Source organism: Eurosta solidaginis, chromosome 4 (genome assembly GCF_040869045.1).
Source record: "Eurosta solidaginis isolate ZX-2024a chromosome 4, ASM4086904v1, whole genome shotgun sequence".
NCBI classification, from domain to species: Eukaryota; Metazoa; Arthropoda; class Insecta; order Diptera; family Tephritidae; genus Eurosta; species Eurosta solidaginis.
This window is the reverse complement of record NC_090322.1, coordinates 138,534,005-138,550,201: the sequence shown is the minus strand read 5'-3', so window position 1 is coordinate 138,550,201 and position 16,197 is coordinate 138,534,005. Positions and strand designations below refer to the sequence as shown.

At 40.0% G+C, this 16,197-nt stretch overlaps 1 pseudogene; it reads left to right on the top strand.

Annotated features, from left to right (window-relative positions):
* LOC137248211 (probable 4-coumarate--CoA ligase 1) overlaps positions 1–16,197 on the top strand; it is a 57,685-nt pseudogene that overhangs the window by 28,372 nt on the left and 13,116 nt on the right.

Genomic DNA, 16,197 nt, shown 5'->3' with positions numbered 1-16,197 from the left:
AAAAAGCAATTAAATTTACTTATCACAATAATTTCCTTCTCTTTTTTGTTTCACAAGCGCAACTCAATTTACTTTCTCGCAATGATTTCTGTGTAAATTTTATATTTGATTTTATGGATTTGTATGATAATTTCTCTTTTAATTTTTCTTTTCTTTCACAAAGCGCAATTAGATCTACTTTTCATAATAATTTCTTTTTCTCTTTTTTTCAATTGTTATTATTATTTTTGTTTTCAATTATTTACTTATTACTATTTAATCTTACGCTAGTATCATGTCCAACGCTGGATGTGGGGTTTTCGCCGCTTCGGTGTTCGTCCTTTTCCCTCCTGGTACTTGGGTACCTCGGTCGTACTGCTTATTCCACTTCCCGGTACCGCTGTAGACGCGTGGCCTTACTTGTTATTTTTCAGGCACTTTTAACGTTTTTTTTTTTTTTTTTTTTTTATACGTCACTCGCGTGGCCTTACTTTTTGATTTTCAGGCACTACTACTTTCCGATACTCGCGCTGGTTCCTGCTCGGGCGCCAGTTAAATTACTAAAGGTTATTTAGTTGAAAAAAAAAAATGTTTTATTGGGAGCTATGGCTCCTTTATTACTCAATGTCAGAATTAGAACTGACTTTTACAAATATTATTTTCTTACAACTAACCTGTTTTGTCGCCGCTCTACCGACTGCGCTGCTGTTGCCGCTTTGTGAATTCGCTGACGATGCGCTTCCCACCGCTTGCTGCATTTCTGCTTATTTTCGTGATGTTATGACTTGGTTGAAATGTTGACGATGCATTTCTCACCGCTTGCTGCATTCTTAGTTATTTTCGTGGTGTTATGTTTCGTTATGGAATTTTGTTTACCAGCTTGTGCAACAAGTGTCTTCTTGCTTTACTATTTGGCGTGCGTCGTGCTAACATGTATACATACATTGAAGTTGCGCAACCTGGGTATTTGTATTTGATCGCTTATAACTTACGTAGTTTTGCATCGGTTTTCTTCGATGATAGCTTATCTTGTTTATAATTAAACAGAGCTTTACGTGCAGAAAAAATATGTGGAAAAAAGGTTGTGGTTTTAGAATGCTGCCCTCGCATTTCATAAAAAAAAAACAAAAATCTGAAATGATATGCTAATATCTCGAAAACTGTCTGGTTGAGCAAAAACGATGTATGATACGTTTATAGCAAATTTTATCGTCTTTCCGATTCTGTAAACTGTTTTGGAAGTGCTTATCCCGGTCGTGAGATATACGTAATTAAAGGGAGCCATCTTTTTCGTTTTTTCGAATAACGGTAAATTGCAAATATCTCAAAAACAGTACCATAGAATCAAAAATGAACTAAATTTTCGAAATCAGGAAGTGATTTTACATACCAATTTCATAACGGCGTTTCTGGTAAAGAGAAAAAGTTGAAATTCGTGGTCCAGTGTTATTTATGCTAACGGGCTGGAAATTTCGCACAGCACACTTTACTATGCCGTTAATAGTTCTTATTAAGTTTTTTTTATATGGCTTCGGTTGAGCCCCCAAATGTAAAAAACAGTATGTTTATTGATATTGTCACGGATATTAGCATCACTAAGCTATACCATCACTAAGGCCATGCTAAGCAGTATTTACGTCAATAATCAAATCAAGTATACACATATATAAGGCAGCCCAGAGAGATGTCACACACAGATGCATTTACTTATACGCCTATGTGTACTCGAGAGACTGTAAACTACAAACATTCACATCAATAATTCAATCATTATGTATCTACATAAACGAATAAATAATTGCGTCTACACATATGTACGTATACGAGCAGTGGAGCGGCAGTGCACAAACACATGCATATCTATCTGAGTTGTCACAAGAGAGGGCAATAATTTGTGCACGTAGTTGTGGCTGGCGATTTTGTATCCGAAACAAACTAGTAAGTTCTGGAATGGAAAAGCCTAGAAGTATGCAATTAGAAATCAAAAAGTATAAAAGGCGCGACAGTAAAAGCGAGGGTTTGAGTTTGATTTGAGTTGTCAAGCAGTTACGACTAAAACGATATCTAGCGAGCAATAGCAGTATTATTTTGAATAGTGGAGTTTCATTTGAGCTATCAGTTTGGTTATTAAGCTATTCGTTGCACAGTTTGAGTGTTATTGTGAAGTATTTTAATAAAGGCCATTTTTCCATTATTCAATATTGGAGTTATTTATTCAACAGTTTAGCGATACGAACCTAGCAAAAGGACAAATAAGAGGAATTTGCAGCAAATTCGGTACAATTGGTGTCAGAAGAGGAATTGTTGAATAAATTCCAGAGGACAACAAGGACATGGCAAAGTTCAGTGAATTGAAGATCCAGCAACTAAAGAAGGAGTTGGAGAGCCGTGGATTGCGTACAAGCGGCGTTAAACTGGAACTTCAGGCACGGTTACGAGAGGCAATGGAAGCAAAAATGGAAGAAACACCGCAGACAATGACGAACACAGACCTGAACATGATATTGGCTGCAATATCGGCACAAATGTCCGAAATGTCATCACAAATATCCACCAACATGTCATCTCAACTGGAATCGCAAAAGACAGATATTACATCCAAGATGGAAACTCAGCTGGAATCGCAGGAGAACCGTATAACAGCGAAGACTGAAGCACAAGAAACACGTATTTCAGAAATGTCGACACAAATTTCTTCACAACTGGAATCGCAGGAAACCCGTATAACATCAAAGATGGAAGAACAAGAGGAGCGCTTATCATTGCAGGTGGCACAAATGTCTTCACAGTTAGAAGCACAGGAAGCAAGGGTAACATCAAAGCTGGAAGCGCAGGATGCAAAAATCGCTCAATTTCAGGCAGAGGTCGATGATTTGAAGGGTCGTATGGAGCAGTTACAATTAAATCGTCCAGCAGTTTCAGCGAGTAATACAAAGGTAAAAACACCATCCTCTGACGGTTCTGTTCCTTTCCAGGTCTTTAAGCTACAGTTTGAGAAGACCGCAGCAGTGAACAACTGGAATGCGGAAGATAAAGTTGCTGCACTGTTCGTGGCATTGAAAGGGCCTGCAGCGGAAATCTTACAGACGATTCCAGAGTACGAACGGAACAGTTATGAAACATTGATGGCTGCTGTAGAACGACGTTATGGAAGCGAGCATAGGAAACAGATATTCCAAATTGAGTTGCAAAACCGTCACCAAAGAGCGAATGAGACTTTGCAGGAGTTTGCCACGGATGTTGAAAGGTTGGCTCATCTAGCAAATGCGGACGCACCCGTGGAATACACCGGGAGGGTAAAAATCCAGAGTTTCATAAATGGCATACGGGACGTGGAAACGAAGCGAGCTACATACGCAAACCCAAAGCTGACATTTGCTGAAACGGTATCGCATGCATCAGGAAACGGCCTCACTATTGAGTAAACCAGCATACAAAGCTCATCGTGTGGAAATGGAAAGACCAGATTGGGTAGACACAAATTTGGAAGCACTGAAGGGATCACAACAGAAAAATGCCGGAGTTATTAAATGTTTCAAGTGCGGCAACCCAGGTCATATTGCACGACATTGCAGCAGCGGTCCCAATAGCTCCAACAATGTGGGTGGTCGTAAACGCAGAGCAGAAGGTGATGAGCAAATCTCCAAGACCACTCAATCGTTAAACTAAATCGAGTCAGCCGCAAGGGGCGACAGCTGGCTCCCGCAATTGAATGCACCATAATCTCTATCTCGCAGATTGGAAGAAGATCGAGCAATCTTACTGTTGGAGGACATGTGGACGGAAAGGAACGTTTACTGACTTTAGATACGGGTGCATCTCATTCCATCATTCAGTCAACAAAAAGATAAGACCATTGCTTGGAGCAAGATTACGTACAGCCACGGGAGAGGACACCCAGGTAATTGGAGAAGTAGAATGTGAAGTCGCAATTGGGAACGTCACGGTAGTACACAATTTTATAGTGGCAGAAATTGTTGATGAAATCATAATTGGAGTGGAGTTCTTAATCGACCAGGGCATCAAGATCGACATGCAAAGCAAGACGATGCGATATAAAAACATGGATGTACCACTTAATTTCGGCTACGAGAGAGGCTACAGCAGTAAACGAGTGCTGGTGGAAGAGAGTCAGCAAATACCACCAAAATCCGAAGCAGTCATCTGAGCAAAGGTTGGTGGAGATTGTGGGACAAACAAATTGTGGGTTGTCGAAACAGCAAACAAATCAGCAGTAAACATACTTGTAGGAAAAACCCTGGCTATGACAAAACAAGATGGACGTATTCCGGTAAGAGTACTCAATGAGTTCAAGTCACCACTCAAACTGACTAAAGGAGCTATTTTGGGAAGATGCCAAGAGGCTGAAGTAGTTATTAACTGTGAACAGCTCCAGGAACACGTTTCAGCTAGTAATACTAATCTTTCAAATGACATCACGGCATGGACGCAGGGCATATCAGAGTAAGGCGAAACAACTGCTCCTAAAGTACGCGAACATATTTGAACAGGATGATTCTAAACCAGGCCGCACCAACGTTGTGAAACATCAAATTGACACAGGAGATGCGAGGCCGATCCGTCAAGCTCCATGTAGTGTTCCACTGGCGAAGCGGGAAGTTGTGAGTCAAATCATTCAAGAAATGAGCGACAGCGGCGTCATCGAACCATCAGCTAGTCCATGGAGCTCACAGGTAGTACTTGTAAAAAAGAAGGATGGAAAAATGAGGTTTTGTGTGGACTACCGAAAGTTGAATGACGTAACGAAAAAGGATAGCTACCCATTGCCAAGAATTGACGACACTCTGGACTCGCTATCTGGTACGAAATGGATTTCCACACTGGACTTGAAAAACGGCTACTGGCAAGTTTAAGTGAAGGAGGAAGATAAAGAGAAAACAGCCTTCAGTGTAGGTGATGGTCTTTGGCAATTTACAGTGATGCGTTTTGGACTTTTTAATGCACCAGCTACTTTTGAGAGACTCATGGACCAGGTACTGAAAGGACTACATTGGAAAACATGCTTGGTGTACCTGGACGACATCATCGTATTGGGCAAGAATTTTGATGAACATCTTAAGAACTTGGAGGAAGTTTTACAGATAATAGCTGGTGCTGGTCTGAAGTTAAGTCCCAAAAAGTGTGCGCTGTTTAAAAAGGAAGTAAATTATTTGGGTCACAAGGTAACGACAGAGGGCATCTGCACTGCGAACGAAAAGATAGAGGCTGTAAAGGATTGGCCAATACCACAGAACCTACATGAATTGAGAAGTTTTCTTGGGCTGTGCACATATTACCGCCGATTTGTATCAAATTTTTCCAGCGTAGCCCATAGCCTCCATGAGCTTACAAGAAAAAATAAAGCTTTTGAATGGAAGAAGGAGCAAGAAGTGGCTTTCCAAACATTGAAGGAGCGTTTGTGCACTGCCCCAATGTTAGCATATCCGATTCCAGGAGCAACATTTATTCTAGATACAGATGCGAGTGGATATGCTATAGGAGGCGTTTTATCACAACTGGTCGATGGACAGGAAAAGGTAGTTGCATATTACAGCCGTTCGATTGGAAAACCAGAGAGGAACTACTGCGTTACGCGGAGAGAGCTGTTGGCATTGGTAGAGTGCATTAACCATTTTCACAAATACCTCTACGGCCAGCGATTCCGTGTCAGGACAGATCACGCCGCGTTGAAATGGCTTCTGCAGTTCCGTAATCCGGAAGGACAATTGGCACGGTGGATCGAGCGACTACAAAGCTATGACTTTTCCATTGAGCATCGAAAAGGTAGTACCCATGGAAATGCTAATGCAATGTCACGAAGACCATGTAGTCTGGAATGCAAGCACTGCTCAATGGCCGAGGCTAAAGAAGACATTATAGATGTCCGGCTAATGACTATAACGTGTACGGATGAATGGGACAAGGAACAACTAAGGAAGTGTCAGCTAGAAGATACAGATCTGTCACATGTTATGCAAGGGCTAGAACGAAACGAAAGACCAAGCAGAGAGGAGATGTCAGCAGAGAGTCCCATTGCGAAGTCATATTGGGCACAGTGGAACAGTTTAGAATTGATATCCGGTTGCTTGCATCGAGTATGGGAGAGTGAGGATGGTCAATGCAAGAAGAAACTGATAGTTGTTTCCAGAAAGAGGATTCCTGACGTGCTCAGCGAGCTGCACAATGGTCCAAGTGGAGGTCATCTTGGAATCACGAAGACACTCGAGAAAATTAAGCAGAGATTCTATTGGGTTGGTTGCCGTCAGTCGGTCACCGAGTGGATTGCCAATTGCGAGGTATGCAACAGAGCGAAAGGGCCCAAAACGCGAAGTCATGGCCAGATCAAGCAGTATATTTCAGGTGCACCCTTTGAAAGGATCGCCATGGATGTCGCAGGTCCATTTCCTACTAGCAACCGCGGAAACAAATACGTACTGGTGGTTATGGATTATTTCAGTAAATGGCCAGAGGTATACCCAATCCCAAACCAAGAAGCAGAAACAGTAGCAGAAGTGGTTAAAAACGAATGGGTTGCAAGGTATGGTGTACCAATGGAGTTACATTCTGACCAAGGCAGGAATTTTGAATCAGCTGTGTTCCAAGAAATATCCAAGAAGTTGGGCATTCGAAAAACACGGACAACTGCATTGCATCCTCAGTCCGATGGTATGGTGGAACGTTTCAATAGAACATTGGAGGAGCATTTAAGAAAAGTAGTAGACAAGTACCATAAGGACTGGGATACACACATATCATTACCGATCGGCAGTACATGACACAACGGGCCAAACTCCCGCAAAGGTAATTTTTGGCAATGACCTTCGACTGCCAGCTGATTTGAAGTATGGGATAGATGCCGATGCGGAGAGGAATGTCAAGAAATCCACTGATGTCTTGGAAGAAGAGCTGAGAGAGATACACGATCTGGTAAGGCAACGAGCAAAGATTATGAGTGACAAGATGAAAGCGAGGTACGATAAAGCAATTAATTCGGAAGGGTTTCAGGAAGGAGATTTGGTGCTGCTATACAACCCACAACGAAAAAAAGTTTGTCCCCGAAATTGCAGTGTAACTGGGAAGGCCCATACAAAGTTGTAAAACGGATCAACGATGTAGTGTACCGCATACAAACCACTACCAAACCACGAACCAAAATGAAAGTGGTTCATTTGGAAAGATTAGCAGCGTTTAGATCGAGAGATTTGTCTGATCGGGACGATCAGACTTAGGTGGAGGGCAGTGTCACGGATATTAGCATCACTAAGCTATACCATCACTAAGGCCATGCTAAGCAGTATTTACGTCAATAATCAAATCAAGTATACACATATATAAGGCATCCCAGAGAGATGTCACACACAGATGCATAAATAATTGCGTCTACACATATGTACGTATACGAGCAGTGGAGCGGCAGTGCACAAACACATGCATATATCTATCTGAGTTGTCACAAGAGAGGGCAATAATTTGTGCACGTAGTTGTGGCTGGCGATTTTGTAGCCGAAACAAACTAGTAAGTTCTGGAATGGAAAAGTCTAGAAGTATGCAATTAGAAATCAAAAAGTATAAAAGGCGCTACAGTAAAGGGGAGGGTTTGAGTTTGATTTGAGTTGTCAAGCAGTTACGACTAAAACGATATCTAGCGAGCAATGGCAGTTTTATTTTGAATAGAGGAGTTTCATTTGAGCTATCACTTTGGTTATTAAGCTATTCGTTGCACAGTTTGAGTGTTATTGTGAAGTATTTTAATAACGGCCATTTTTCCATTATTCAATATTGGAGTTATTTATTCAACAGTTTAGCGATACGAACCTAGCAAAAGGGAAAATAAGAGGAATTTGCAGCAAATTCGTTACAATATCATATTTCATGAGTAAATTAGTATTCAATATTAAAATTCACGGTATGGATATAATTGAGGTTTAAGTAGTTAATTCAACTTAAATGACATAGGTAGGTTTAAAGCCAACGATCAACTTTACAACTTTCAACCGATCAACGTTCTGTTGAGTCACGACTTGACGACTGACTTCCTCTCTTCTGATGTTACTCCGTTTTACCTCATCTAATGGGAGCATTGGAGAGTTGCCAGACTTCCCTTTTACATGTATGGTGGGGTGCTAAAGATTGATCTACCAGAAAAACGCAAATTGTGGGATATTCTAATGATATTGTAGTGGTTGAGTAACTTCCTTGGGAGCTAGAGTATTGGAACTTGGAACACACATCGAAATCCGATGACAATTTAACTTGAGGGAAAAAAGCTTTGCTGGATGGGCCAGGGATCGTCCTTTGCGACCGCTATTTGAGTAACTTCCTGTAGAGCTAGATTCTTGAAACTATGAGTTGAAACTAAGAGTATACTATAGGTTGAATTGGCCGGCCAATAAAGACCTCACATATAACGGATGTGTCCATAGTGTTACCAGAATTTGTTTGACGACCAAACATTAAAAAGCCCAGCTAGGTACCAGGACCTATGTTATAAAATAGCTCTGCCTTCTTGGCGAATACTAACAGTTTTCTGGGACATGACTGGCAACTCTGCCCCTGAACCGTTATTTACTGCTGCTCGCATTTTCTTCATCTGCTCTTACTGAAGAGGCCTAACTTATTAGCATGTGACACCAGAAGGCAGTTAACATGCCCATCGTGAGCCTAACGTCTCATCTCTTTAGGGATATAAGCAACTTTGTCAGTCTAACGCCGTAAGATTAGAACATGATCTAGAAATTTCGTAGCCCCGTGCTTCTGCCCACGCTTTTCCAGCTTGATGGATCATACGCAGCTGCTGTCTCCTGTTTATTTCTCCCAAATGGATCGGGACATCTACTACCGGCTCATCGAGTGCTGCACCCTCCTTTGCCAACTCATCGGCCTTTTCGTTACCTTCTATCCCTTTATGACCTGGAACCCAGTATAGATGTACGGTCCGGCAATGCATCTTTGCATTCCAGGACACTTATTGATGAAGTACCGCCGCCTGACTATCAATATATATGTATATTGACGCGACGGAAATCCGCTGCAGTGATCTGGCAGCCTGTAGGATCTACTTATTTGTGGTTCGACAGAGTAAACAATACAAGGCGCGATAACCTCCGAAGATATTTTAGGCCGCGCTTCTCTTCCAATTTGCGTCGTGCTCCTTTTAATTTTTTCTATAAATAAGCAGGACGACGCCTACATGCTTTACGCCGACTCCGAACGGCATCCGCAAGCAGATGAGTTTTCACTGAGATACTTTTCATGGCAGAAATACACTTGAAGTGTTTGGCAAATCACTGCCGAGGGGCGAACCCGCCTAGAATAATTAGAAAAATTCTAATTGAAAAAAAAAACCTGTTTTAAACTTTTTGATGTTGGTTTGCCTAGGAATTGAACCTAAGATCTTCGGTGTGGTAGGCGGATCACGCTACCTTCACACCACGGCGGCGCTATAAGGCCTGCATTCAAGCTTCCCCGAGGTCTTAAGCCTTGCTGCAGCTACTAACGCTATATTTTTGGCCATTAGGTCTGCAGGTAGGATGTGCAGAATGGCATTGATAATCTGCACACCCTATCTAGTTTTTTGGTATACATATGTGGTTTCTTCTGTAGCTGTCCACCAAACCAAAACCCCATAGTAAGGTATGCGCTTGCCAATTTCCGTAAATACCCGCAATGAGAGAGTTTGCGCAATAAGCCTCTTAGATCCTAGCATCCTCTGGCATGCATACAGTGCCACGGAGACTTTCTTCGCTCCCTCTTCCACATGGAGTTTCCACGACAACTTACTATCTAGTATAATTCCTAGATATTTTGTGTGCATTGTTCTTGTAGAGTTACTCTTTCAACCTTAGGCTGAGTGCAACTAGGGACCCTATATTTCCTAGTAAATAATACTAGATAGGTTTTCCGTTTTGGCGGTTAACCCAACTCCAGATGCCCAGGCATGCACCTCCCGAAGCGCCTGATCCATCCGAGAGTTGATCGTTGGTAGGCACCAGTGAACTGCAAAAATCACAATTTTCTTGATTTAATCAAACACTAAAACTTGCATTCACATTCAATCATGCGAATAAACTCATATTGAATAAACTCATAGTTGATAAACTCGTAATTGAATAAACTCAGCATCTGTCTTTACAAGACTCTGTTAGCATGATTGCGATCGAATGAACGTACAGGTTTTGCGTACGATTGTATTGATCAAACGAAGGCAAGCGGAGAATAAAATCAAAGCACGAGAATTAGTATCGTTTAGTTCGGCAAACAAACAGAATCGTAAGCAATGTTTATATGTAGCTTGTCGCCGTGACGTAAGGGCAGAAGAATCATGCAAATATTCAGACGCATGGGGTTTTCATATTTGCTTTTTCATTCCGATAAATGTAATCGCCGTTGAGGTAAACGAGCAAACGCCTGAATTGATTATATTCACGCATGCAATAAGTTGGTTGATTTTCCCCCCTATTGCGAGTGTCGATCGGAATAGAATCGACAATTTGTCGATTCCATTTTATGCATTTAATATTATTACTATACAAATTAATCGCCAAATCATTGGACCATTATAAACAGTTATTTTATGCAAGAGAGATTTTGCTATTTTTTTTAACTTTTCGATGTATATAACATAATTTGTATACATTATAAAGATAATCGATTATCGCTCAGCGGTCTACTATCTACTGCAATCGACACTCGCAATAGGGGGTTTAAATTAATGTCGATTATGTTCGTTTAAGCAAGTTGGATCATTGAACACGATCATTTTGCCGAATGTAATCGAACGTTGTTGTGTTCGTTTTTGCCGTTCATTGATCGAAACGAAGCGAGCGACATATGCAAACCCAAAACCTACATTCACAGAAACGGTATCACATGCTCTGATTCAGGAAACAGCATCGCTTCTGTGTAAGCCAGCGTTCAAGCATGCCGTGTGGAGGTAGAAAGGCCAGACTGGGTGAGCACAATATTGGAGGCGCTGAAAGGATCGCAAAAGCGGAGTGAAAGAGTTATCAAATGCTTCAAATGCGGGAAGCCCGGTCACATTACACGTCATTGCGAACTTGATTCTAGTTGTTTCAACAACATGGGTGGTCTTATTAACAAACCTGGAGGGGATGAGCAAGAGCGAGTAAGATGTAGAGATCGAGAGCTAGCTCCAGCTATTGAATCTCCTGTGATATCTGTGTTGCAAATTGGAAGGAAATCAAGCAGTGTTACCGTCAGAGGGAATGTGGATGGCAAAGAACGTGTACTGACTCTATATAAGGGCGCATCTCATTAATTGATCCGATATGATTTGGTCAACAGGAGAGTAAAGCCATTACCTGGAGGAAGATTGCGTACGGTTACTGGCGAGTATAACCAAGTCCGGGGAGAAGTGATCTGTGAAGTCTTAATTGGGAAGTTCATGGTTCTACACAAATTTGTTGTGGCGTAAATTGTTGATGAAGTCATATTGGGAGTGGACTTCTTAGTTGACCATGACATCAGGATCGATATGCAGAGAAGGGTTATGCGTTATAAGAACCAGGATGTACCACTCAACTTCAGTTTTGAGAAAGGGTTCGGTAGTAATCGAGAACTGGTGGAGAAGACTCGACAAAGACCACGAAAGTAAAAGGCAAAGGTTGATGGATCGAAAGGGCCAAATAAAGCGAAATCAAAAGTACCTGCGCAGACAAAACCAAATGGACGCACAAAAACGCAGGGACGAATTTCCCAGAAAGAATGCGAGGGTAGTTTCAAGCCAGGGCGCACTACTGTTGTGAAACGTGGGAACGATACTGATTATGCGAAGCCAATCCGTCAAGCGCAAGCTCTACAAAGTAGTTCATTGGCCAAACAACAGAGTGTGAGGGAACGAATCAGGATAATGAGTACTAGGATGAGACACAGGTACGACAAGAACAATAATTCGGAAGGTTTCCGGGAGGGAGATTTGGTACTGCTATACAACCCTCATCGGCGGAAAGGCGTTCCATCCAAATTTTGGTGCAGTTGGAAAGGCCCGTACAAAGTTGTGAAGAAGATCAGTGATACCATCTACTGCATAAAAACCATTAGGAAACCACGAAATAGAAGGGTGGTTCAGTTGGAGATGCTAGCAGCGTTTAGATCAGGAAATTTGTCTGATCGGGACGATCAGACTTAGGTGGAGGGCAGTGTGATGAATATTAGCAACACTCAGACATACTATCATCTCTAAGCCGATACTAAGCAGTCACTTGTATCTAAATAAACAAATCAATCATTATGTCTACACATATGTACATACAGCAGCGGAGAGATACTCACAAAAGTATGCAATCGTCAGCAAATTAGTTCTCACACATACACATGCATATTTCTGAGCTACTCACAAAAGTATGCAATCTTCAGCGAACTAGTAAATTCTAGAAGGAGAAACGCCTAGAAATATGGAAACGAGGAAACCGAAGAGTATAAAAGCAGCACCAGCTTAGGCATGAGCAATCAGTTTGATTTAAGCACGCTATCAGTTGCGAAGTATAAGTGTTATTGTGAAGTATTCAAATAAGGACATTTTGCATAATTGAATATTGGAGTTATTTATTCAACAATTTAGCGATACGAGCGTTAGTAGAAGGTGTAAAATAAGCGGAGTTTCACACCAATTTAAAATTCATCGTTCAACGTCAAAAACTCCACTAGCAAATCGATTCACGAAAAAATGTAATTAGTAAGTAATGGAGATGCCATAACGAAATGTACTCATTGAGCTCGGAACATTACTCTCCATTTAAGAATATGTGGAATCGTTTTATATTTGGAATTTTAAGTATATACTTATTTGGAATAGTCGGACCTAGTGAGGTAGTACCAAACAAACGTGCTCCGAATATTCTAAATTAACGGTTTATCCGGAACATTTCCACGAATACTTAAACGGAAAGGAGCTTTCCGAAATTTCAGAATAAAAAGGTAAATACACCCTGTGTAGCAGGACCACACAAAAGCTTAACTCTTCTGCCAAAGTCAAGGCTGGAATATAAACTTCTAAGACAACAAGCCATTTTTTTAATTTTTTTTGTCAGTGCATTGCGGCTGCTATGTACAGTATCACCCCATGCCGGCTGCCAGTTCGAAATCGTCCTATCTCAAAATACTTACTTACTTACTTAATTGGCGCTTAACCGTCTAACGGCTATCTCAAAATACTTTTCAAAAATTTCCCATTTCAGGATTTGTCACAAAAACGACCTATATCAGAATTGGGTTAAAGAACGCCTTATCTCAGAATGAATTTCCTTAACTCCCTCTTATGTCAAAAAGGCTTAGAACTTATGCTCAGATAGGGAGTTTCTAAAACAAATTTTGAGATAGTGTATTTTTGAATAAAATTCTAACGTACGGCATTCTTCAATCAAATTCTGAAAGAATGACAAACCAACATAACTCTAAATCAATTCACGAAATATTAAGTAGAAAATAAATTTTTCCCCAAAAACCTGTTGGCATTTATTTACAAATTTATAATCACTACTAATATACTGCTAAAGGTACTTTTCTAATACAATTGAGGGGATGTGTGGAATAATGGTATAAGTCGAGTTACACCGTTTTTCCATAAATCAACTAAATAAAAAGAGCACGATTACATACACATACTATATTAATCTTAGAAAATAATAGTGATATTTAAACAAAGATATTAGCTTCATTTATGGAAAACGGTATAACTCTCTAATAAAATTTTGCAGTAGTGAAGCATCGAAATGGTATGAAAATATATTCAATGTCGTAGACCAGAAAGAACTGAAAAATAAAAGAATTGAAGTGGTTTCAAAAACGACTAAGCAGACAGAGAACTCCATTGTTAAAAATAGAAAAAAGGTTAAACATGATAATAGTAAAAAAAATATTGCTAAAAATAACAAAAAGAAATAACAAATAGTTATAAGCATTATATAATAGCATATATAATATAATATAATGTATTTAAATAAATAAAATAAATGTAAGGCGCGATAACCTCCGAAGAGATCTAAGGCCGAGCTTCTCTTCCAATTTGCGTCGTGCTCCTCTTGATTTTCCCGGATGGGACCTACATCTTTTATGCCGACTCCGAACGATGAGTTTCCACTGAGAGCTTTTCATGGCATAAATACACCCGGAGCGCTTGCCAAACACTGCCGAGGGGCGACCCCGCTTAGAAACATTTTCTTCTAATTGTAAAACCTTATTTCTAAAATTTTGATGTTGCTTTGCCCGGGGTGTGAACCCAGGGCATACGGTGTGGTAGGTGGAGCACGCTACCATCACACCACGGCGGCCGCCGTTATTAATGTATCTACCATTTTGTTTAATAAAGTATCTCAATCAAAATATTTGTTATTTGATCTATGGAATAGCGGTATAACTAAAAAAAAAAAAAGAAATCATCCATTTTCTCATAAAATTATGTATATATACAATTTATTACTTTTTCTTATCAAAGAATTATACTATCTAAAATCTTACCAAGTAGGATTATTATAAATTTATTTTTACCTGTATTGTTAAGTTTTTTTCACTTTCCTCAAAAGGTTGATTTTTGAGTTATACCGTTATTCCACACATCCCCTAAATTTTCGCTGAGGGGGATTGTATTATTCCCCTTTTTCCTTACTTTGTAAAAGCAAACCGTCCAGATTTTCAAACTTGGGAGTGTCAAAGCTCTGTCGTCATTTGAGAACAAACCTGTAGTAATTGAATCATGGCTCAATCCCACCCTGTCGCCTCACTTAAACATTCAAACACGTTTCTTTTTTTCACAGATTTGCTTTCCCAATGGCAAGAAATACACCAACCTTGAAATAGCGCAATGGAGCGTCAATGTAGCTGAACGTTTTAAAAGCCTAAATGTTGAACAATGTGACGTCATTGGATTGTGCGTTTCTAATACTGATTATTTGTCACCACTTTTTTTCGGTGCTCTGCTAAGCGGTCTTACACTGAGTACATTGGATCCCAGTTTTGATAAAGGTAAATAAATTCGTTAAACATTACCATAGCAAACTTCACGTTATACAAAGCCATTAAAACCTCTTCTTCTAAAACAATGTAGAAGGAATTTTGAACTAAACGAACCTTCCGGTGTTTGTTCCAAAATTATAGCTCTCACTTCAACATGTTTGGTAGCTCGGACTCCCTTCTTATACCTAGCTGTACTTGTACACAGGGTATTATAACTTTGATTGGATAACGGTTGGTTGTACAGATATAAAGGAATAGAGATAGATATAGACTTCCATATATCAAAATCATCAGTATCGAAAAACCAAATTGATTGAGCCATGTCCGTCCGCCCGGCCGTCTGTCCGTTAACACGATAACTTGATTAAATATTGAGATATCTTCACGAAACTTGGTACATGAGCTTATCTTGACCCAGAATAGATCGGTATTGAAAATGAGCGAAATCGGATGATAACCACGCCCACTTTTTATATATATAACATTTTGGAAAATACAAAAAACCTGATTATTTAGTAAATAATACACCTAGAATGTTGAAATTTGACGTGTGGACTGATATTGAGACTCTCGATAAAAATGTAAAAAATTTTTAAAATGGGCGTGGCGCCGCCCACTTGTTAAAATCAATTTTACAAATATTATTAATCATAAATAAAAAATCGTTAAACCTATCGTAACAAAATTCGGCAGAGAGGTTGCCCTTACTATAAGGAATGCTTTGAAGAAAAATTAACGAAATTGGTTATGGACCACGCCCAATTTTATATAAAAGATTTTTAAAAGGGTCGTGGACGAATAAAATAAACTATATTTCTGCAAAAAAAAGAGCTTTATATTAATGGTATTTCATTTCGCAAGAGGATTTATAACAATAAATAGGAAAAACTTCAAATTTACAAAAATGGGCGTGGCACCGCCCCTTTTATGACTAAGCAATTTTCTATGTTTCGGGAGCCATACCTCGAAGAAAAATTAGTTCAGAATAGAACCATATGTATATGTATTATTGTGCAGCCTTGTAACACTATTAAGCACACAAAACAAACAATAACAGCATTCCAAGTGTACAGCTGGGCATGGAATGTTCGGTTTCACCCGAACTAAGACTTCCTTGCAATCCGGGAATCTTGCAATCCGTTTTTGAGTAGCTTCCCGAAAAGCTAGAGTCTTGATGATTGATGAGCAAAAATGCTTTCCTAGGTGGTCAAAGGATCGTGACAATTCTAAAAATTATCCGACCTTGGA